At 40.0% G+C, this 26,001-nt stretch overlaps 2 long non-coding RNA genes across 2 annotated transcripts; one reads left to right on the top strand and one right to left on the bottom strand.

Annotated features, from left to right (window-relative positions):
• Positions 1-2,325: 2,325 nt before the first annotated feature.
• Positions 2,326-16,161, bottom strand: LOC147758646 (uncharacterized). Its single transcript, XR_015325803.1, has 4 exons — positions 15,073-16,161; positions 12,602-13,215; positions 12,340-12,396; positions 2,326-3,246 (listed from the first exon to the last, which is right to left on the bottom strand). It is a non-coding gene; the product is annotated as an uncharacterized LOC147758646 (long non-coding RNA).
• Positions 5,567-6,861, top strand: LOC111255440 (uncharacterized). Its single transcript, XR_002675476.2, has 3 exons — positions 5,567-5,702; positions 5,968-6,094; positions 6,574-6,861. It is a non-coding gene; the product is annotated as an uncharacterized LOC111255440 (long non-coding RNA).
• Positions 16,162-26,001: the final 9,840 nt, after the last annotated feature.

Below are 26,001 nucleotides of genomic sequence, written 5' to 3'. Positions count from 1 at the left end.
GTCCGTGCTTTTAGTATTCGCTTACTGCACCTTTATGTTCAGTCGGCCTAAAGTAGGTACGAAGGCACTCGTACACCAAAGCGTGACATAGCTGAGCCAAACTTTATATACTAATTTACTTGATATTTATGTTGAGATCTATGCTATGAACTTTTGGAGCGGCTCTTCTAAATATTTTAACCTTAAACTTTGTTCAGTAACCCAGATTCATATTGCCCGAGCATTGTTGCAGGTGGCGCCATCTGGCAATACTTCCGGAAAACACATTGCTTGGTGGCTTATTCAGGCTTATTGCTCATTTACTGTATGAGTAAATTGAAAATAGTCGTTTGCCGAGACCTGACTACTAATGTTTATAACATTTCCATTGAATATTTGTAACCGAATACTGTGGGTTTTTTTGAAGCGCTGCGCGATTTCCTCAATGGACACGTTGGGATATTCACACGTTTGTTTTGTTACTAGTGGCAGGAAGACAGGACAATCGTGTAGCCCGAAGCTCTATTTTACGTAGACCTGATTCGATCCATTAAAATATCTAATGATATAATGGCCAGTTACGTTGAGAGGCATAATCGCAATAATGTGCTTCAATGATGAATGTTGCGTTATATTCTTTAGTGACTTTAGCAAACTGTCGCTTTCCTCAGTGTATGTCAATATTTGACTTCATTTATTTAACCACCGGCTCCTTACTATCCAGCGAAACTTCAGTCTGGTCCTTGGCTGTAGATGAATCTTTGAGATCGCTGTTTTGGCTAGCAGTCATTTATGAAGTACCGTCTACACAAACCACAGCTTGAAACTGAGTCACCGAATTGTACGCTCTTAGTCGGTAGCACTTTTTTTGCATAAAACGCGTACAATCCCACAATTGTATAGGATTTTTCAAATAGAAATATGTTATTTTTTGCGACGACGTATACCTGCTGACGCTAGCAGCCGTCGATATTGCTAGGTAACTTCTAACTACACTGGGATCAAAGAGAGTGCAGAAACAGTTCCAATAAACAAAGTGGTGAAAAATTTGCTTTTGGGCGACTTTCCTATCAGCTTAGCTGAGGGACAAACGCACGATTTGACACATCATAAAGCTTTTGCAGGAAGTGAAATTAAGCTCGATCTTTCACAGCATCCTTTGCCTTCGGAGCAACACGGTATTGTTAGTGTTTAGCATCTGCGCATAAGTGAACGAAAATAAATGATCAATTACATTTTTATGAAATGTATTATTTTCACACCGTGACAGGTAATACCTTCTGCCTGCGATTAGTTTGGGGCATTTGGTCACTAGACGAATTGTGTCATAAAGCCTCGTCTCGAACAATTAAGTATTGATTGGCCTGCCTGCTGGCCATAAGTCCAAGGGTCCTTCTCTATTGCTTGCGTTTTGTACCATTGCTTTCTCTTGCCAATAGCGCCAACGATGCGCACAAATACACGTATTTTTAAAAGTAAATTAGCGCTGGAGATCTTCAATGAGATGTTAAGTTTTTACGGTTGAATGATGTAATCTGTTACGGCTTGATCTTTTAATATCCAGTACTTTTAAAATAAACGTTTTTCAAACTGATTGTCTAAACCCTAAACGCTACTAACGGTAAGGTTCCCTAAGCGACGTAGCTGGTCGTCAAAGCAGTTCACACATATATTCACACTCTCAAAACGAGACCTTTTAAAGAGCTCTCGGGTACTTTTAGCTATCTTCAAATAGTAGTACCGACGGACTCGATCTTTGGGTTTGAAGTGCCTCACCATCTCCGGCTGAAGAGTCTTTATAAAAGAATTGACATGCGCGCATTCTGGCCTCATAGCTACGTAACCTTCATGTCCCGCTGGCTTTCCCACAACCTCTCTGTACTGTCGAAATACTTTCTTTGGAAAAAGACCATACTCGAACAGATGCTGAGGTTCGGACACACGACCTTAACTCGCTTGGCGTATAACATTAGGATCGCTCTCGTCGACGAGGTAAAACACTCTTACTTGGGGCTGATTTAATTGCGCTGCTTGAGAGACGAATCTGCTAGTAGTGGTAACAGTAGCAGTGGTATCACACCTGATGTCGTGAAGTTGCTATCATCAGGATAGGAAGTTTTTTCCAGCTCTATATGATTTACGTAATAAATTTTTATAGCTAGAATGCTAAGCAGCTAACGTATCCTTCTACAAGTTCCAATTAGGCAAGAAAATCACCGCGTACATCTAGGCCTGTGTGTCTGCTTTCCGGCCTCAGAAGCACGTCGATACTGCTTGCGATGCTGGTAAAAACTAAAACGTTTTTATTTGAAGAACCCCTTGCATTGACGAAGATATCACAATCAACATCAATGAGACGTCTTGAAAGAATGAATGAACCCCTTCATTCCACATCTCTAATTGTCTTTGTGAAATTTTGATCAAAAGACGAAAAGATTCGCGATTTTCTAATGGCGTAAAACGTTTTTACCCATGTTATCAAATGATGACAAAAGTTTCAATCAGCCATGGTGTTCTGGTCGCGCTGAAATGGTTGTGACTGTCCGAAGATAAATCGCTTTCTACGATACTTAAAAATTAAAAGCACTAGATTTCCATATGCTCAGGAAGCTAATCAAGACAAGAGTTGGCTCCCGGCGACCTCGCACTATTATCACAGTCTTTATTTGCATAAATTGTGTATTTTTTGAGTAATGTAAACATTGTAAGGAACTAGTTTTAAGGGTGTATTTCACCAACGATATTCCTAAGCGTTCCTAATAGCGTACACGAGTAGGAATCGTATACGGATCTGGTCAATGTAAAGTTGGTGTTTAGGTGGCTAACATAGGATGTGACAACCTTAAAAAATGTCCTCATTTCTAATAAGTAACTATTTTTGTTTAACTTTCAAGAAGTTTCCAGCATTACTAACCCCTAAAAGTTGTGTGTTAATTTCGCAGTAATAGTGGGGTAATTTCCCATTAAGATGCGCACCTTGAAATGGTTCTTAACATCAGATTCAAATCACTAAATAAAAATCTCAGGCTTGACAAACAGAGTGATCTTTGTTACACATTATGAAAACTGAATCATTGATCCTTATGGGTAAATTTATGCATATTACCTTATGTGCCCATCACTACAGGTAAAGCGTCGAAGAAGTTCCGTTTCTTTATATATATATATATATATATATATAGAGCTCGTTAAGGTCGAGTGATGTATTAAAACGTCTGCCACCTGAAGTTCTTGTAACGAGCATTATCGCTGGACCTGTGGCCGATTCTGAAATTTAGGACGTGCGACAGATCAGAGTTGTGTTGCGTAACTCACAAGTTGGCAAAAATTGCGTGATCATAAAAAAGTATATAAACTTGACAAACAGATCATTCCTCGAAAATGTTAAATCTTTAGAGCAGGAGTTCATGGAAAGACAATAGCGGAAACAATGGACAAAGCAACACGATCAAAGTTTAAACCCCCATGATGAGCTTTGAAAGCTTCAACGATACTTTTGAAAGATCTATAGTGTTATTTGCCAGCCTCTTCAGACGTTGCTGTCATAACCTCCGGCCGTTGTACAGGGTGACTACACTAACATGGTACGCAATCAATGCAAGCATCAGCAGCCTAAAGCGCATTGTGTATACTTAAGTGAGATGCCAAAAACATGCTTTTTCTCAACTATAAGAACCTTTTAAATGGAGATACTGTGAATACTGTTACGTGTTGTTTAATGAATACACGAATTGCAAATCTTCGAAAAATATGATGCAATAATGTCAGACACGCGCTTTTAGTTTCTACCTCGAAGTTACGTATATAAGGCGTGGGTGCAGTAGGCTCAAGGCTTGTATAGATTATGTGGTCTAGATTCCAGGTATTCTTTCAGATTTGTTTCTCAATGCCATCCGAAGTTGATGCTGATTCTTTTTCTGCAACATATGGAAAGATTCAGGCAGTCATACTCTTTGGTAGTGAAGTACCGTGATAAACATTGATATAATATGCCTGTAAAAACATCAATAAAGTTAATTCCCTAACTAATTCGTTCATCTGCATCGTCGGAAGGTTAGTTGGAGACCACATATTCCGTTTGCAGGTAGGGGTAGTATCAAAACGATTGGTAGTCATTTTCAAGCTCATTCGAAGTTCGTCAACCCATCGCTGGTATGTTACTTCAGTCCATCTAATCAAATGGATCACTCAGCTAGGGAGCACCTACGGGAAGCTTCTGCAATTGTACAACTAATGACCTTTGCACTATCAAGTTCCCAAACCTCTTTGCATCTCTTAGTAGAAGTTAGGACTCAACTTCTGCATTACCCCAGTGTCTTCATTTCACTCAAGAAAATTCATAAATATGGCCAAAAATATCTATAGTCGACTTATCTGTATACAAACTTCAGCAGCCTGGATTATAATCCCTAGTAGGGCGCTTTGCGTTTCTTCATACTATTAGGAAACTTCTGGTTTCTGTCGCATTTTTAGCTGTATTGAAAAGAAAAATAATACGACATTTTCATCTACATAATAACGCTCAAACACGTATTCTAATTAGTCTAGTTAACTAGTCTGTTATTGCTTAAAAAGTTCTGGAACAGTAATTAATTGTTTGATTGACAGATCAGGAGCGCTAAGAAAGCAAACAACACTAGACCCATCTTACATCTAACGAGCAAAATGGGGTATAATATTAACGCTTCAACTATGCACACTAATTCAAAATAGCAGTCAGATAGAGTACGTGTTTGTCTCAACTTATAACTTCATGATTTATTTCATTTAAATGAGATCCGTGCATTAAGGATAGAACGCTCGGTTGTTGACTGAACACGGGGCCCGATAAATATACCTATAGTCTATAGGAGGAAAATTAGATCTTTACTGCGATTGCAAACAATAAAAGCGTGCAAGGCTTAAGCAGCGCTTTTAACACTCGGACGGAACTTTGAAAGCTTCGATGCGCCGAAAACCTGTTAAAGGACGAGTCAAAAACGAATGGAGAAATAAAGAAGTTCCGTAGATACAGGTACATGACGAATCTGTTTTTTATATTACATAGAACAATAGTGCTCATATTTATTTCTACAAATAATACAGCTGCATGCTCTGTATAATAAGCAGCCTGACTATAAAATTACGTCCTTTATAGCTCTGAGAAATGTGTTGTAATTACAACAAGAAAAACGAACTGTAGATAGCTCTTTAGTAGTAGGGAGTATAAACAGGGAAAAGACGAATATTTTGCAAGCCCGAGTTTGCTTGACCCGACATGCGGGTCTATTAAAACATTAACCCGCATCTTGATTCGTTGCAAACCACTCAAGTATCTAGTATATTGCATCAGTTAGGCGTGCCAGTCGTAGCATGGCACACAAGGAGTGTTGAGGACGTATGTTTTCAGATAACTGTTCGTCCGAAGACCGCAGCCTTCAATTAATGTTAACTTTACCTAATTAATTGCCGCAGGATACTATATCGACAGAAGCGGAATAAGTAACACATAGAGGACTGTGCGTCAGTATTATCACCTGCGAGCTCACTTTGCTTAGCGCAAGCTGTTTTGGTCAAAACAAACGAAGAAAGTACATAAGGATTCAAGGGTTATGTCTTCAAATTCTATAAGCATGTACCCCGTTAGAATGAACCCTCTGTTTCTTACCGCAAGGGTTACGGTACGGGTCAAAAGACCCACTTCGGGCTCGCTGCCAGATTTGTATCTCGTGAAGACATTCATGGTAATTTTCATTTTCTGTTGATTGGAGATGAACTTGCTCGAATATTTTGCACACCATTGTTTTTCTAGGAATTTCCACATAAATGTTATACTTTTTCGAAATTATATAAACCTCTAATGATTTAAAAAAAAAATTGGCTTTTTTCGAAAAATTTCCATTGTATATCTATTGCACAAATCCCAGTGCCCGGATCTAGTTGCTACTGAATGCTTTAATACTTCGCATTGGCACAATTTTATAATTGATATGTGTTTCTAATTTACAGAGCCACGATTCCGACGGAAGTAGATCTTATTCCAATATGGAAGAAGTATACGATGAGTGTTCCAGCAGAGGCACACTTGACTGCCGTCTTTATACTCCTAGCGATTTTTGATGAACATAGATCAAATGTACGTTTTACTTAATAACTTAGTCCAGGAGTAGTTATTCCTCACTAGCAACAAATCTTGAAACCCTGTCATTTAATAGAGACACCCCACATGTGTTTCGGGTATTTAGACATATATTCAGCCAAGTATATATTTTTTTTTACTAACATTTTCATCTTTCATATAGCAGTTATGAAGCAAAAGAGTTGAACAAAATATCTTTGCATATATATATCTATATATATATATATATGTACATATATATATATGTAAAACTTGAATGCGTATGCGCATCTGTCTAGCAGCTCAATACAAAAATAACACTAAAGTTAACAGTGACTATTTCCACTAGTAATGCACAAATAGTCAGACAGTAATTATACATGTACAGCTCTCATGTTATAACTACCCGTAAAGTGGTTGCCATGATTATAAAGATATATTTGTTCATGTACGATGCTGCTATGTTGTAACCATTATATTTGTTTCATTTTCACTAGATCGAACGTTCGGACCCCTCTATGTCTCCAACAATCACTTTTATCAGGCGTTATATCATATCAGATATAAAAAAGAAGAAGCTAAATTCCGCGAAGATTTGGTATCGATCTCACAATGGCAAGTGTTGCCCACCGTCACGTACAAGGGCACTCATACCACAGGCGACTTATTCTGGAGTTGGCTTTGCAGATAGCGTCACGAAACGGAAAAGAAAACACGACGCCTATACGATTGCCCCCCAAATATAATATAATCATTATATTATATTCATATATAGAGAGAGATGCATAAACATTATTGTCGAAAAAGTCGTCGAAGCAAATGGTATAGCTGCGTAGAGTGGGTAGCGTGGGGGTAACGACAAGGGCAGTTGCATAAACGAAATATGACAATGATTTACATTGCGGAAAGTGTATAGGCTTTCTTGAGGTTTAGCTATATCTACCCCATTAGTTGCTTCAAACCAAATGTGCTGGCATACCAATAGCATAGGAACTCAATAGGAGAAGCCTAACATAGTGCGAGGTAATCGAACGGTCGACATTTTGCAGATTAAGACGTTACTGTGAAAATGATTCCTGTTCCTAAATTGCGTTAAAAGCAAACTTGAGCTCGGACCCTTCGAGCTGAACTTTTAACAGTTGTCCTATTGAAAACTATCGACAATAGGGTATTTCACTAACGTCGTCAGCTCTAATGCATATACAGCTCTCTCTCAAGTAGATGAGCTTGAATGGGTCAATTTTGTTATCTCTTTGTAAACTGTTCAGTCGAGTTACACTTATCAGTTCTAGGTATTTTATCTACCAAAATACGGATGTCATGGTATTTGTCCGACACAATTAGATATGATTGATAGTCAATCCTGTTGAGAATAGGGTAAACTTCGTGCACATATATGTATATAGTATACCGTTAGGACAGAAGCAATAGGGTCAACTTCAGTATGGTATGACCGATTGTCCCGTTTCGCCTACTGCCGATCTTGGGATTAGCAAACAATCTAATCAGTATCGTCGCAGACAATCTATTCGTACTGGTTAAACAAAATAGACGGACGATAAAAAATAGTCACCACACAGGCCGTTGTATATTATCATTATAGAATTACTACTCTACAGCTATTATCGACTGCCCTTTGTCCTGCTGCCTACAACGGGACAAACAAAAGGATCAGCACGATGAACGATCAATTTAACGTATGCACGTTAAACACGCACGTGTCATGATTAGTATTATGTACATGAACCTTCTATCGATTGGATTCCCGTCCATAACGCTACTTTCTCACTTTTCTAAAGTCGATCTCTTAATGAAAGTGTATTTGTGCATCTGCTTTGGGAGACACGGAAAAGTTGGGATGACCTTGTAGCGTAAGCCTATTTACAACAAGTTCGGATCCTTCTTTTGCAGTGGATCTTCTCGAGATGGAAGGATGAGAAATCTTGCTAGAAAAGTTTTTACCGTATATCAATCTGTGCTTTAGGTCGGGTGATCTTGTGTATTGCTATGCAATAGATAGTTGAAACTACTAGAATACATTGATAAGATTGGTTGAAGTAGAAGTCTACCTGTAGATAGCATGCCACACAATTCGTTTGTTCTCTGTTTGTACAAACAACAGTTTTTTTTCTTTCCTTCACTACCGCTAATTAGGATTTTGTTCATTGACTGACCGACCGGCTGAGATTATCTAGCTTCCTCTCCGGCCGTTGTTGCCGCTGGCCAGTCAGCGATCTGTGGTCGATGATCTGCCGGGCCGATGATGGTTGACCGCCAACGAGTGCAAGCTTGTATCTGGATACGCGGCGACCCCGCGCGCATTAGCTACTGTGTCAGTCCGTTGCGGCAGTCGTTCACACCATCGAAAAGCTGATTGTGGCCTTTGTTATTTCTTATTCCTGCTCATAGCTAGCTTCGTTCGTTTGTGGCTATTCGTTTCTTTTCTATCTAGCTCGATATAAACGCAGCATATTGCTTACTATCCCATCTCACAAGCTCGCTGCGCATCGCCTACTACGACCGTATGAGATACAGCCTCTGGTTCGGTGCGCGCGTTTTTGCTTTGGGCGGTCCAGCTTATTAAATCAGGCTAAATCACCCCCAACACTTCACCTATTTTTGTGTGTGTCTATGTATCCGTATGTAATAAGACACACACATATATATTTAAGTGTAGACATTTATACATGTGTGCGTATGTGGGCCTTAGTGAATCTGTCCGTCACCGCTGTGCCCGTGTATTTGTATACGGATATGTTTTATATTTTGAACGCTATTAGCGGTCATTCACCCCATGGCAGCTCGTATCGCGGCGGGGAGGCTTTTAGTAGTTGAATGTAATTTGTAATAAGTAAATAAAACTCGCTGACGATGACCGCTGCTACCATTACTTCCACTTCCAGTCCCGCTGCTGCTAGAAAAGAGAAGATGATCCCTGCTTGCGCATATCCCCTGATTTCACTTATGCACAATTTAATAATAGTAATTTCAACTCGGATGCATTAAATGTGTCGCGGCGTCCACTTCAGTTTCAACGCTACCGTGTTCATATGCTCGCCGTTCTGTTACCGGCTGCTCTCAATGCTGATCAGACGTTCGCCGCTTCTGCCTCATGTATTCGTAACATAGCTGCTGCCGCTGGTAGGTGTCAGTAGTATCCTCGAGATGGGGGCACGACCGTGGACCATATGTGCGCACCACTGCCAAACCCATCAGAAGCAGCCAGACGACAGCGGGAGCGCAATGAAACGCAACGGTAAATCGGCGGCAGCAGCAGCAGCAACAACAACAACAACAACGGGGACGATCACAACGGCGATGAAACGAGAGGTATCGCCTGATACGACGACGAATAGCGACTGTAAACGAGTACGCACCGGCCACTTCTGTTGCCGTCTATGCTCCTTCTGCGTCGGCCGCCGCTGCTGCAGAAGCTGCTGAAGTTGCGACGGCACCTGCCAACTTTGACCCCATCAGCTGTTCTCAGTTATTTCTATCCGGAGGCGAAATAGAAGAAGGAAAGGAAAAAGAAGACGATGACGGGACGACGCCGTAAGGAGACGCTGGAGATGAAGACGGATACAAGGCGAAAGGAACGCCTCTGTTGTAGCCGCAGCGGCTGCAGTAGTGGCAGAGGACCAGCAGCAGCGGCAACAGGATTCCCCACCACGACAGAGTGGCAAGTACATTAGCAATTAAGAACCACACAACAGGAATTCTGCAAAAGCATATATATATATGTATGTATGTGTGTGCGTGCGCGTGTGTGTGTTTGTGTGCGAAAGAGACGCTACAGAAACAGTTGGTCCATACAATGCGGATCCATATATAGCGAAAAACAAGAAAAAAGATCTCACCACTACAAAAGCAACGGTGACGAACGCTGCTCGGCTGTAACCAGTGGCAACGCCTCTATGTCGTTGTCATAAACCATACGATAAACATGTGTAGGTCTGTGTGTGTGTTTGTGTCATAAACAAACACACAGATACACATGCAGGCCTCGTGAACTGCTGCTTAGGTTGCTCCCGCTATAGCAGTTCTTCCCCTGATACGATTGCTACATGTAGAATTGCGACGTGAGTTTTCTGCTGACGCGCAGCGGTTTCTGGGTTCTCTGTCATATCCGAGCAGATATCTTGTGGCCGCGTGTGTGCACGTCTGTGTGCGAATGTCATCTATTAGAAGAACGCCACAGGGGGAGAGATATTTACTTGCCGTGCAGTAACAGTCCAAGATCGAGCTTTTGCTGGGTGGTGGCTCCAGGCCGCGATCATCCCGCAGGGAAATTTTACCGTTATAGTCATGTCCCCATGACGACGGCTAGAAGAGACCTCGCACGTCTTCCTGGACAGCCCAACAGTGCATCCTAGCGCAAATGTCCAATCAGCGGCCTTTCGTTTTTTCTTTCACTACGGAATGACAGAATCGGGCAAGTCCAGGTTACTGGCCATTCTAAGCCGGTGCAAGGCAATAAAACAAATTGCAGTACTGATTCTGTTTCTATCTAATGTAACAACAATACGCCAATACAACGCTTCGTTCGCGTCCGCCGATCTTTCAATAGTTACCATCAGGTAGAGATGCTTGTCTAAATCGCACCGTGTTTCCATCAGACACTTTTTATGAAACTAATACATATTACAGACAACCTCGATCTGTTTTTGTTTTGTTAGAAGTTTAAATAATTATTGCAGCATTATAAAAGGATCATAAAGGTGTAGAAAGCTTGATATTTGGATAAAACTCTCTAGTGCGCGATCTCACGCTAAGACAAGTAAGATTTTTCCGGACGTTCACCGATCCGGCTAACGGTCATGGGAAGCTCAACAATTAAAATCAATTGTGGCAATTCTGCGATATAACCTTGTGCTGCACGTAGAGAGGCGTTACACGTCTCCATTCATAGTTCATAATAGTTCAAGGTTTTCTTGTCGTTCGAAAGACAAGTCTTTTTAACGTCAGACGGGACTAGGCGTTACGTTCAGCAAGACGCATATTAAACTTGTGAACTTCTTTTTTAGGCGATATTTATTAAGAAATCGACCCTACGTATGGGTTTCACATGTGGTAGCCGGTCCTGCGTTCTTCTGAGGCTCGTCTCTGCTCGGTAAAATTGTGCAATTTTAAAATATACCTTTGCTTTGTTAACTAATCAGGACATTCGGCATTTTTATGGTGTCTAATAACTTCTGTAAGGAGTATCGAAAGGATCACCTGTCAGTCGCTGATTAAACTTTCTGTTTCTTTTTTTCTTGTGTTACCCATGACGCACGTACCCGCAAGGCTAGCATTGAAACCGAGCTCGGCTGGCTTGAAGGACCGTTCAACACTTGATTTTGCTTTCGATTGATGTTATCACCGTTCATGACCCAGTGACATCATATTGTAACAGACTTAAACATTTTTGCACCATAATTCACTCTTTCAAATTATTTCTTTTTGACATTATGTCATTGATTCATCATAACCGTCATGCTCAAGTGCTTCTATCAACGTACCTACTCTACGCCATGGCGAGGTGTGTAGGTAAATAATGTATGTAGGATGTAAGAAGAAAAATTGACGTTTTAAATCTTACGCGGAGATTTAAGTTAAGCACGTACTAATGCTTACGTATTTTCTAAAATTGCATACATAATAAAATTACATGCCGCATTAACTCCTTGCCTATTTCACTATTCTTCTTGTTGGTGGGATTCTGACTTTAAACTGACTTTTTTTTAACAAATAGAGCACCTGATACCAAAAATGCACCATACGCTTTAGTGTTTGCTGAAGACTCTTTTTCCTTGGTACCTATCTGGAGTAATTATTAGTGCTTTATAAGTTAAGCAAGTCCCTGCCTTAAGGATTGAGCCGTACCGTGATTCCTATCTTTAACTGGCCAGGTGGAATTTCCAGTCTTATTTCTACTTGTTTCTATCCTATTTCTACTATTTGTGACGTGTAAGTTGCAAACAATGGTTAGTGTTATTAGTCCAAAAAATGTAAAATTTGTGAAGCTGTATCCACACCTAGCAATCGAAATCGTCAAAGAATCGTTCCTGACATTTCTTTAAGTAGAAAATGGCACTAATTTGCTGCCGAAAGGCATTGTAAGATATTTTTCATTTTCATGCGAAGCCATTAATTAAAGGTAAACTGGCAAACACTAAGTAGTTGTTTTTTGTTTTCTTTTATAACAGAGGTTTCAGAAAGATGGCCGTAGACTCAATGCGGAATACCCGCGACGAGTCTTTTGGTGCTGCGTTCTCACTTACCGGTTGCTGTCATCGTTGGTCGTATCGATCAAATGATATTGAAGGCATCTGTCACACCTAGAGTCATATATGTCAGTCATTACTTAAGGAGGCTAAAAGTCAAATTATAGTGGTCTAATGTTGTTTTGCTTTATAAAGGGCGGCCTTCAACTTCAGACATTGGTGTACTCTGTAAGCCCGACATGGAAATTCGCTTCGTGCTTCTCCAGTTACGTAATGACCTTGAGATACTATTATGTAGATAACTTCAAGCGAAACTTACGTTTGCAAGTAATTATTTCAACACTGTACAATTTAGTTATAACTCCAAAGGAAAAGAAGCAAAGCTACTGCTGGTCTTGTAGATTCTCACAGCTAACCATCACCGTCGCAATGTAATGGGTTCAAGTGCATCTTTTGAACGCAAAAACGTGCTTAGAAGATTTCAGCCTGCCACCAAAACTCGGAAGAATTCTACTCTCAGTAATACTATAATAGAGACAGATTCAAGAAAGACCACGTGGATTTATCCGCATACGGTTGGCAGTATATTTCAAAATGGCGAGAGAAAAAGAACGCACCAACGCGTGGTCCGTAGTGCAGTCGGTTCAATGAACTTGCGCGTCCTTCATGTCCGCTAAAGGACGTTCCTTGATCCCTCGATGCTACGAGCTAAACCACGAAACCGGGAAGAAGAAGCTTTCGATAGCCGGAGACGACTTTTAACTTTACACGCGGCAGCACGCCCACACACACGCACATGCCGATAACGAAATATCCACAGAAATACAGCCGTGACAGGCGTTCCACCAGCCCACAGCAGAGCCTCAACGCATCGCTCGAAAAAATCTGGAGTCCGTGTAGGCTCGGATCGGCGAGATATCCAACTGCGTAGCACTGAAACAAGCATGGCGCCATTGCCAAGAGGGTCGAAGGTTATTTCGCCTGACCAGTGTTTCGCCTGAACACAACACTTCGACATTTTCACCTCCTGTACACATAGCTTATGTAAATATATATATATAAATATATATATATATGAGGAAGTGGGTTGAAGCTGCCCGCGTCACTTGTGAACGTACCCATATACGCACACACAGGCACGAACAGAGGTGATATTTCAAAGTGGCGAGCGCCAGCACTTAGGTAAGAATATTAAGCTCTCCTGCCCGCTAACAAGCAGAGCAGTACACGAAAATATGTCTCTGGACCTGGAACAGTTGGGTAGTCAACGCAATCAGACAAATCGGAATCGTCCGTGCCACGGTTTTGATACGCAATATTTTTAAAAAAACATGCAAAAACACTTCAAACATTTGAATACCAATCGACTATTTTGAAATAAATTTGCGCAAAGCTGGACAGTTGTCTACTTTGGACCTAATTCCTCCATTATAAAAATTAAAAAGCCATTTCTAAAAAACAGATATTGTACGAAGTATATATATAAGTCAGTATCTCAAACTCGTACACGTAGCGTAGCTTGGATCTAAATCGAAAAACTGACACACTTTTGTTATGAAACTCGGTGTACTTCGCATGGCACAAGATGGTTGTACTGTATCACTATCATATAAATAAATGGTGGCCAGCAAGATTATGTCGGGCTAGGTGAATCTCGTATGCCTCAAAAGCTCTTCACTTTTATGCGAAAACGTATTTATTGAAATAATTGCCCTCTTCAGTGTGACTATGTAACAATACTTGGAAATTGGTCAAGCAACTTGCAAGTTCTTATGAACCTACAAAAAAAAGTTTGCGATAATTTAAATATCTGTAAATGTAAAGGTATAGCTTGCTACTAACCCATTTTTGTCAAATCAATAGCGCAAACTGTTTTCTCTGGTTAGGACACAAGCGTCAATTCCTCTCAAATCTTCATAATAGGCCAATTTTTATTAGTTGAAGACCAGGCCGCCTTTAGGCAAATAGATGTGCCAACGCCTTAAATACCGAAATTATTTCCAAGACGTTGTATATGGAAAAAAAATCGCTGAAAATTTGATCGTTCATTATTTGATTTTGAGTCTGCTAAAGCTGTACATACTATTAATGGACAAGATACCTTGTTTACTTAAATAAACTTTCTAAGAACGACGTCGCCAAAGTACAGTCTAAGGGGGGTCAATGTGCCGATTTAGTCCAGTGCCAAATAGGTCTGGGCCCGAGATAATAATAATGAATGACACGATCATTATTAAAATATTAGTTGGGAGAACGATTTCTCTCAATCTTTGACCTTTCTTTAAAGACCCATGAACACTTAGCGCAACAATTGGCTGTATCAAGTGTCAAATCTTTGACACCAATCCAAGATATCATTGAAATGGTAAAAGACTAGCCTAGATTAAAGCGTAATTACTATTTCTAACTTTGTCATCTAAATGTAACTCGCGTAAAAGAGGCCACTATATCATGCACACCATCGAATTTACCAAAAAAAAAACGCAGGACTGTACGACAGAACAATGTTATAGATACGTTGTTATAAACGTGTTCCATGGGTGAGGGGCATAGTGCACCAGCAGTATGAGAGGGTAGCTAGAAAATTATAACAAAAAAATTATTAGCTAATTACAATAATTAGGAAATCAACAAGTTTAAATCGTCTTAAGTTTGAGTAGTAGAACTTAACAATATAGAACGTTCTACTCAATTGACGCCCTAGAAACAGAATTTTTTTGACAATTACTTTTTAATGAACGACAAAGTGGTCGCCGACTACATACCACAATATCCCAGTCGAAACATTACCTGAAGCTAACATAATCATCTTCATCATAGTCGAAAGATTCATTGGCAGAACGCGTGAAGGTTGCCATCATCGATGATTATTAACCCTATTTGTGCCGATTATGGCATTGTAGAACTCTGTCCAAATACAGGCAAAGAGCGTTTTTCTCTTTAACTAGCGAAAAAAGAAGCCACCTTAAATGAAGATCGCTATAGCCTTGATAAAACTCAATCAGCGATGTAAAAATGTACTATTTTTCATTTTGTATCGCCATTGCTACTCCTCTTTGTTAATGAGTGCGTTGATCCATTCGTTCCTGTTAGATTGTATGACGATTCTTGGCACTAGTTCAATGGCAATCGTGGTGATTTTGTCATATCATCTCGACTCTGGATATCCCTTCATCGTTGTTTTGCGTATATCAGCGGCTGCAATATTAGGGCAACGTAATTTGCTTGCCACTTCAAGATGTGTTCGGCTGAAATCTAACGCTATAGATGTATGTGAGTGTGACTCTGACGCTAACTAACGAGCCGCTTTTGGGCTAAACTCCATGGCCCAATTTTACCGCCTCGACGACTGGTATACGCACGACTATAACTAACCTGAGATCGGTCCACTGAGTCGAAAGCACGAAGCGGACAATTTTTACGCCATGACGATATATGAAGTGTTGCTTGATACGCAGGTACGGCTTCTACTTGTTGCTTATAAACCAGAATTCACTTTCACCGATGGCCGATCGACTGACCGTTGCTTTGTCTGATTAGACTCACTCACCAGCATAGTTGTGGTAGTAGACAATGTTGCAATTTCGGGCCACAGCATTAGTGCGGTACAGTTGCATGTTGAGACCCACTTCAAGATCCAACGCCTCGTTCAGCCTATCGATGTTCGTCACGTGTGACGCACGAGACGATGTTTACAACGATAAACGCGGCACGGGCTAGCTATACTTCAAATCGAAGTCTTCCGTGTACACTGTCCACTTGAGTGCGCGACCAGGTGAAGAAAAAATGAGAGGCTATAAGGTAAAGCGGGCTATTAAATTCTACTGTGTGACACTTTATTTAGTCTGTTAGTACTAATTGTAGAAGTTGTATTTCGTCCATCAAACTGTATCAATCGAAAATTTTGCCTCGTGAAGTTTATGTCGACCGTCGATACTGTGATCGATAGTGTGATGATTAGTCATCACAGCCCGGTGAAACGAATTGTGATACTGCGCAATCTATTTTTATTCTCCTGTCAGTCCCTAGCCCGATGATTGTATAGCGATCGTTGAGTAGAATCAATAGAACACAAGCACACGCATGTGCCAACCATACATTTCGTTGTGCACGTACCTAGAAGATCTCTACGAGATCGACTGATTGGTTAGCTGCACTGCGATTCTTCGTTAGTACGCTATACACGAGGTTACTCTATTTTGTTGGCCAGCTAACTCGTGTCGAGCTTCCGAGTCGTTTCTGCCCTTCTAGAAAATCACAGAGAAATCAAGGAATAGTTCACAGTCCCATATAATCACTATAAGAGCGTGTGTATGTAGCTTTCGATGCACTAATTAAAAAAATCAATATTGGTAAAAAGTGAATCAAATTGTGCATCAGCAAGCTCGACAACAGCGAACAGAACTGGTTGCTCACACGAATAACGCAAGGGGCGCGATTTCCATCGCTTTACTGGCGGTGTGACACAGGTCGTTGAACCTTGGGCTGAAGCCCGGGCTCGCACGACCCACCAGGGCTCAGAACGTTTGCTTGGGGGGAAGGGATCCAGGGCTGAGAAGCTGCCGCACATTTCAGCCCAATCGAGTATCACAATACCTCGAAGGTTGCCAGAATATGTGAACATTGCTAAGCGACGCTTAGTTACGACAGCGACTACTGCGACGACGACAACAACAGAAGCGTCGTACTACTGCGACCGGGAACTGAACGTCGAGCGGCCGTCTCAAGCTAATTACATAGGGACAGAAGCGCCTTAACGTCATCAAGGCCGTCGAAGCCGGCTGGCGTCATCGGCGTAGCACCGCTTGGGAGCATTGACCCGAGAAAGTGAAAAAAGCTAACGGTTAGCGTCCGTTACCATCACTGCTTCCAAGACGCTCACAGCTATCCGCGACCGCACAAGCGTCCAGACATCGACGAGTCGAAAACGGGAGTGTCGCAGCAGCAGTAAACATTAGAAATAGATAATTTCAATCAGTTCTACTCACACGACGACAGCGATGACGTACATGCATATGCCCAACTGTATATACTATATAGTTCTATATGAAATACTAGTGACTTACCTATTACTTATATGTAAAATAAGTAAAAGGAAAAATACTTATTAATTACATATAAAATAAGTAAAAGTTGAACTTGAAATTGTTCACGTTGCTGTCACTGCAAGAAGAGACCTTTCTGTGCGTATGTTATAATGACCTAGGTAATTTTGCTCCGACCTACACGAATGACTAAGAGAAACTATTTTATCTGACTCACTCTCGAATCTCTCAGTGGCTTCTAAACGGCTCGAACGCCTGCCATCTTTGTCAAAGAGACGCCACCTTGATGATACCAGGCAAGCCACCACTATCGGAGTAAGCAATACCAGGTCGCCGCCGTGGTCTGGCCGTAGATAGATTGACAGTTTTTGCTATCTATGTATGCATACACGTCGTACCAAAATTATTTCAATTCAGCACCCTATCAACCGGTAAACCATATGATGTTACCCTCTATTATAAATGAATTTGACCGTTTCATGGGCAGGATACGTCTGTGTTCAAGAATTATTATTTAATATCGCTACGGTACGATAACAGAGGCGACATTCAGTGACGACGCTGTCCGCTTTGTCGTATGGCCGCACAGGATACACTGATTATGTGCTTGATCATTGTAGAAATCTGCAATAGTATTGTATCAGGCCATCGCATTACGGCAAGTAGTGGAAGTGCTAAGATTTCGCGGCAGCTAGCGTACGTCAAACGTTTGGTATACCGCGTTCGGCGATGCTGTCGTCCGATGGTGTTCCGCGGTGTCGATGCCCTGACGCATCATCAGGGGTGCAGTCTTCTCAACAGCGAAGTCGATGCGATCTGTGAATGTCTGTCGGTTAAATTCTACGGTCCCAGCCAGCGAAGTACGCGCCTTTCGTGTCACTTGCCATTCGCAATAGTTCAACAGGCTTTCAGGAAATGCTGAATCGTCATGTACATTGGCTTAAGTGTGCGTTCATTTTTTCGTAGAAACAGTATTCGCTTACGGCTTGGGGAAACCTTAGTGTTAAACCTGGCTATTCCGCATTGGTACTTATTGCTTCTCCGACCGATTTGTGTAGCTACCTATGATCGACATTGTGTTCAACATCTATTTTATCAACAATTAGAAATTAATACGTGTGACAGCGCTAAGAGTGGCAATGCTACGGTTACCGTTTTCGTGCTTGACCTAGGTAGCGTAAAACGGCAATAGTAAAGTGATAACCGTATATATATATAATCTTACGAATGTTGTTGTACAAAGCGGTTAAGATGATCAATGACAGGTAATGCTCAGCTGGCTTAAGACGGTGGTAATTGTTCGCGATAGGATAGTTGCAGTAACATCGTAGCTCTATTTGGCCATCGATCTGGGTGCTTACTTGTCGGTCGTTCTACGCGCTGCTACTACACACGTACACCTGCCTGCCTGCCTGCCTGCCTGCCTGCCTGCCTGTCTGCCTGCCTCCCTGCCTGCCTGCGTGGATATTCAATCACCGTTCAAAACTTGCGCGAGTCCGATGATGCAGGAGAAAACTATACGCTGGTGGGTCTAACGAACAGAATCAGCCTTGCGGGGCTGTTGATCCCCTAACTGCGCCATGCTAGCTTCACTGTTGTTTCTGTTGACATATTGATACTTGTCATCACGAGCTATTAAATAAGATTATACACTATTGTTACAGTTTAGCCAAATTTGCCGTTATATAGAGGTGGATACATTTGAAAACTTGCTCGTCTAACCTGGCGCAGCAGCCTCGGTGGCGGCAATAACATCAATAGCAACCGGTAAATTTTATATTTTCAGATGTCTTCACTTTTCCTTTGACAATTAAAACAGTCGAAATTGCCATTTATTTTTTAATCCGCTACCAACTCTTCAGGGTTGAGATAACGCCAAAGTGTCGACGTATGATAGTAGCGGGCGGGACCTATGCTTTTCTGGGATATTTGGATAACAAAAAAAACTATGGAACATTTTTATTGTAATTAATGCTAACGAAATGAGCTATTTACTATCGGCGTCGCTAATTTTCCAAAAAACACGCCTAGTAACTTCTTAAAATTGAATTATTAGCGCTATTAGTACGCAAAAAAACTTCGAAACGGTGATTTGCAAGAAAGTATTGTCTTCCAGAACTATTGATACTCACAGGCTGGATGAAATAGATAGATAGCGAAGTTTCTTCCGCTATTTTTTAGCTATTTATTTAATCCTTTTAATTTTTTTACCATTTCAGTCAACCTTTTATACCTAATTGGAACCGTTTCCGACTCTCAGTCGAAAATAATACATCACAATACATTTGAAGAGTACACAATATATGTAGTCTGTTTTAATAATGAGGCAAAGCTATCTGTTTGCAATAACACCTGCCCAATGACGAAAGACAATGTATAGCAATGAGGGCTAATTTATATTCTATAATAATACGTTTTCTTGCGGTAACCTTTCTTTACGTATTTATCCAAGGTCAAACATATTAGGACATTACTGGTACAAAACGCCAGCCGCGTATCTTTTAGGTGCAGGTCAATTATATCCGCTCGCTTTTTGGTCTATATTGTGTTGTAGAGACGCGTTGAAAAATGGACATGTCTTGTGTTATTGGGCAACGTATACGGACATTTGTTGTCTACTTTGCTATTTACTATAGCGCAATATGTTTGTTATCGGCCAAAACATTAGTGCTTCTTCTATCTATTGTCAAAATAGAGCATCTCGTCTCCCTCGCAAATAGCCGTTAATATCATGTACACATATATCTACCAGGATTTTACGGAAAACAGTGGGAAGCAATACGGAAAACAATAAAACGTCACCATGCTGATACATGCTATAATAAATGCTAACACATCCAGCACTGTTAACTACACTTAAAAAAAAAACTAAAAAACTCATGTATGTATTACTGAAAATACACACTAAGATAAGTGGTAAGTTTTGGCGCCCTTACTTTAAATGCTCCCTCTTCCTTCAGTTCTTCCTTACGTATTTAATTCAGGACGCCGTTCGAGAACCTTTGGCCTGCTATATCAGTCCGTGTTGTTTGAGCTAAAAAAAATCTAAAGATTCAATCAAAATAACACCTCAAAGATAAATGTTTCAGGCAAAAAAAGCACATTTTCGACATCTGCATTACTTGACATTTTGCTAAGACCAAACTCCAACCAAAACAGTTAGAGACATCTCCCTGTCAAGAAGGACCGCTAGAGTCTGTGGAATACCGAATGGCGGTATAGACATGGAGGATGCACCCCGATCGACTTCATTAAGATCAAACGACTCTTAAATTCCTAGAAGAGATACGCTGTTGCCAGATGACAGTCGTGACCTACTTACACTCAGTGGGGTCTGTACAAATATGGGAATGTTGGGTGCTCCATACAGGACTGAAAACAGCAAGGAGAATCGAGCTATAGCTCAGGTACGACGTCTCATCCAGAATTGTGCAGTACAACGTCATTATGACAATTTCTCACAGAGCTCTGTGTCACGAGCAATAAAGATATAAATGAAAACGTGTTACAACCCACCATTCGGCTCGATATCTCACTAAATCCCAATTATTTTTGCAAAAAAATGTATACTTGTCCCAGAAATTTCAAAAACCTTTTCCCACAACAACAATTAAATTTTGTCCCTGTTTTGCGGATTTTGACAAACGAATAATTTTCTGATACAAATCCTTGACAAATTTACAAATCGTGAATACACGTTAGATCTGTGTATTTTCGAACGAGCTGGCAAAACTAACGAGGCAGAGACCCTAACATGGAACTCTATTAGCTCACAAAAAATTAGATTAAGGTTACCACTTTACCACTCTTTAGGGCCATTTCAGAAGAACCAAACGACACACAGATACGTAGACAGCGTTTTAACGCTAGATATATATATATATACATCCAGCGTTAAAATTATATATATATAAGTATAACATCAACATTTCGTAAGTTTGATCCCAAGCAATTTTTGCTGATGCTCCAACTTTATTTCTGGTGCTATCTTTTCGAGAAGTAACCTACTGATTTTTTCTGCAAATAATCGATACTAACAGTAAAATCATTTGACTCGATTATGATAAAGATCATGCTTTTAAAATCTCTTGGATGTGCTCACGTTCCCCTGCACACGCTATATGTGCACGAAAACCAGCACCATAAAATGGTGCCGGTTCTCAATTATGCCAGTTCATTGTCGGTTATGCTGGCGCCAGATGGACTTGCAAGTGCTCCTAGAAGGATGCATACATTCGTATTTGGATACACTTGTCACATATTGCCATAGCCATCATTTCTTATTGAACGATGAACTTCAATCACACGTCACTATAAGTTAGGATAACGGAAATGTTAATCAAACATTTGTCGTCAACGAAATTCTACTTAATGTCTTCGAGAACACAACTTCAATGGGACCGGTAGTCACACTTGATGAATACTTTAGATGTATTGGGTTTGTTTTTCGGAGCCAAATTTCAATTGGTGATAGCCATTTATGCCGCATATGACATCGATACGAACCTCCATAAACGGTCATTACGTTACAGCGATTTTGAAAAGTTTGTTATTTTAAATTATGTTTGTTAAAGGATATATTTTGTATAAATCTCTACCATTAGTACGAGTCGACTTGCTTGAGATGGCAGGTCACTAGCAAATACGCATTTTTCTGAGTCAAGATAAGGACGCCAGCAAACGCTAGTTCAAATCTTAGTAACAAGGATTTACGACGATTTAGGGTAAAAATGGCGGAAAAATGGTACAATCGATACAGGAGCTGCTGATACTCTAACCCTATTGCCCCATAGGTCTATTCAGGGAATCTCAGGTAAACTTAGCAAGATTCGTGCTGGCAGGCTTTGAGGTAGTATCGAAGCGTAATTACAAAGACTTTTCCTGATGAAAAAGTGGAGGCTCAGTTCAAAACAAAAAAAAATTTGCCATAGCAGTCATTTAAATTTTACTTTGTTATTATATTGTACACATGAGACTTCTAATATTTCAAATTCGCCTTTTTCGCATTAAAATCTGCCAAAATAGATTACTACATACCATATTTTCGGAAATGAAACGGAAAGTTACAAGTATCGCGTAGACTGACTATCGGCGCTTGAGTGTTCATCGATGTTTTTGGACAAAGCAGGTCTACCTAAAGAGTACAACAAGGGTAATTTCCAAGATTATATATATATATATATATATTTTTTTTTTAATGGATTTTTTTTACATGAAAATGGGTTCTCACGGATGTAAACTTTTTAGTGCAGAACTTTCCCGTCATACTCAAGCCACCTGCAAAAAGGTAGGAAAAAAAATTACTAAAATATGTTTTTATGCTGGATGCATAGATACATAAGCTTTATCGCATTACCTATAACGATGTAATAATGTGTAGCGATATACTATAAGTGCAACGCTGGAGACTTTGAAAAATCGAGTCTCATCGAGAGTCCTAACCTGATAGAACATTATAAATGGCAAAACATAACAGTTATAAAGCTGCCAATTTGGGATAATCTTTTCTTAAGCTAAGTAAGACATAAAGGAACGTTTCTAGCTGTATTGGCGCACTTTAAAGTATGATCTACGGCAACATCTTTAAAAGTCATCTGTTGACTTCGGCTTACTTACAACATGAAAAGGTTCCTATTGGATTATCAGTAGGAAAATAAAAACAATGGACATTTAATAAAAATGCTCAATCTGTGTCAATTATCTCTAAAAACCAAAATAAAATTTCTAGTTTGAGCAAAATCCTTGTGGCTGAAACGCTGCTGCCAAAAAATTGCATCGAATCCTAATAGCAAAAGGCCACTGAACTTAAATAGTAAAACTTCGAAAGTTTCAGTGTAATAGTGGAACTTCGCTTATCTTCTATATGTTTATATTAATATTAAGAATGACATATTAGAAAGCTTTGCGTGGGACTGAAGTTCAATTCGCTGACGCCCCATGACATTTTTGTTATTTCCTGTAAACTATTCACTGCCATGTTGGACATATCAAAATCGTAGCTTTCAGATGTTATCGATATAGCAACACATCGCTTTGGATGCTAACCCAGATCCTTGTTTTTTGGTGGTTTTAGTAAAATAATTTTAGAAAAACCGATTAACTCTTATAATGATTTGCTCTCAAAATGTGATAATTTCTTCTAACTATTGCTAGAAACGACTGTGAAAAATGCTCGTACTATCTCCTGTGTTTTCAAGATTTATGTGTTTTAGATAGGTATCATAGACAATATTTTAAACCATTTCAAATTAAACCCTTGTCTTTCTGTATTTTACGTTACTACACATGATTCGCGGCCGTAATCACAGAGATTCCTGGCTGTTGTTTACAAAATTGTTTTATATATATATATATAATTTTAAGATCTATACGCCTTTCAATATATGCAACCTCTATATTTAGAGATATGTTCTGCCTTCTATATGAAAACTTTCATACTAATTTGTCACATGGAAGTCTGTGTGGTAGTGGCTGAATGAAAAATTTGGACTCAGGTTGGGAACACTATTGGGATTAGTAGGATATATATACAAGATTAGCATTAAATCTATCACTAGTGGTCAATTTTATTTATTTACAAATTTTCTAATATATTTACCATTGCCGTCGAATTTTGACATCGAAATTCACGTTTAACTATTAAAACAATAACTTTCTTTCAAGGCCGTTCACCCTCTTGATGGGGTATGGTTAGGCAATGTCGATAGGTTTTCTGTTGAGAAGGTATAGGTAATGGCTTGGGTCGGAAGGAACCGAAGTGTTATTCTATGTAAAAGCCAAAACCCAAAAATCTTCCCTGTAAATTTAGAATTTTTCGAAATTATATTTGCCTACATTGTGTTGAATGGTAAACAAAATGCACAATCATGAATGAGGGTATCAACGAAAGCACTTTTTCTATGAATTTGGCAAATATCTTTCTTATTTAGTTTTTCCGTGGAAACCGCTCGAATGAGCTAATTAAGACAATGAACGGCATATGATATCTGAAAAACACCGATGCTGAGACATGTTTTTGTAGAATCGGTTAATCGGTTTCAGCAGAAGTCGAGGAATAAAGCGACTCGAAGGTAGAACGGGATAAATTAATTAGTTCGAGTCTTATGCGTAAGTTAAGAATGGCTGACAACTTTACAAGCATGGCGTCTTTTTATCTCGGTTTTATATATCTGATATGAAAAGTCTCAGGAGTCCCCTCAGCGTCTACAGCCACCGACACGTCTTGGCAATAAATTAAAAGAAACCAATTCCCACAACTTCGTTGATCTTAGCCACCTTTTTAAGGCGCAAAAAGGGTACTATGTGCCTTAAGCAGACGGAGTAAAATAACAACGTCAGTACTAGTATACCCTTTAACATTATTATAAGAAGAATAACTCAATTCTAATCTATGGGCAGAAGTATGGGCTATTATCAACGATGACTTTCGTTCATCTTCCAGGCAGCGATTCAATTTTTCCAGAAGTTAAATGTATTTGAGATAAACTGGCTTTTTGCACCTTCCAGAGATACAAAATTCTCCCGATTAATGGAGTTCCACAAGAAGATGATGGGAAAAGATAAGAGTTGTACTAGTACTCTAGGTTGAGTGAGGCAAAACATTTCTTTCCACAGGTCGATGAGGATGTATGATGCCGTGCGCTGTTATGGCATTGGCCATAACTGGGTGTTTTTTGTAGACGCGTTGCGTTAAACGCTTGAATGGTGCATAGTGTTTAACTGAGATAACGGACGAATTGGTTGCTTGAGACGCTCATGAAAGAACAGTTCTTTGCGATCTCACAAAGTGCATAGCATGGCTTCCTTTGGAGCGAGTCGGGGAACACTAGCACGCTTTGGCCAAAAGCAGCTTTGAGTGATTCTACTATTCATTCATCAACCATCTTTGCAACGAGAAGGTTATTCTCATTGGAATTTTGATTCACGGAGTTTTGGCCGTGCACACATGACAAGCTGATAATCGGTCAAATTATTAGGAACTCGGATGTATCCTGGATTGTAACAGTTGCTTGTTAGACGTCTTTGCACGATTCATTTGGATCCTGTTGTCCTTTTTGCAATCTGGCAATGTCTTATACATCGGTTCTAGTTAACTACAGTGAGAACTTCAGTGTTATCATAGTCAGAGGGTCGACCTGAACATGCGGTATCTTCGACAATAAAGTAGTGACTTCCTGACCGTGTAATCGGCTATCGAATTGGGTCCATGTGGGATCCCGTCCAGCACTTCTCAGAAGAATAACATTTTTTAGACCCTGAATGCTACACTTTTTGAGATTTTCATATTTTTGGCCATGCCAAAGTGAAACGTGCCATCGAATCAATCACGGCGCCAATAGAATTCGAAACATTATGCAGTTATAATCAACGACCGACTTGCTTCCCCGCCTTCATTTTGGAGCCTAAAATCCGGACCCCAGTATTTAATTTTGTTAGGTCACGTGCATCAACGATTGAAAGCGTGAATCTAATTCTTACTGCCGCTTCCATAGAGCGTCTACACGGTCTATTTTCTTGGAATGTAGTTAGAAAGTTAATCGTATGTTATAGAACCCAATTTTGCTTACTTGCTGCTAAATGCTGATAAGCCGTTAGTAATAAACATTAGTAAATGATAACGTAACTATCAAATTAAGCAACCCTATGAGAGAGTAACTTGATTTCTACGATAATT

Source organism: Varroa destructor, unplaced genomic scaffold (assembly GCF_002443255.2).
Source record: "Varroa destructor unplaced genomic scaffold, Vdes_3.0 BEIS01000001.1, whole genome shotgun sequence".
In the NCBI taxonomy this organism is placed as follows: Eukaryota; Metazoa; Arthropoda; class Arachnida; order Mesostigmata; family Varroidae; genus Varroa; species Varroa destructor.
Note: the sequence above shows the minus strand (reverse complement) of the source record. Positions and strands in the feature narration are given on the sequence as shown.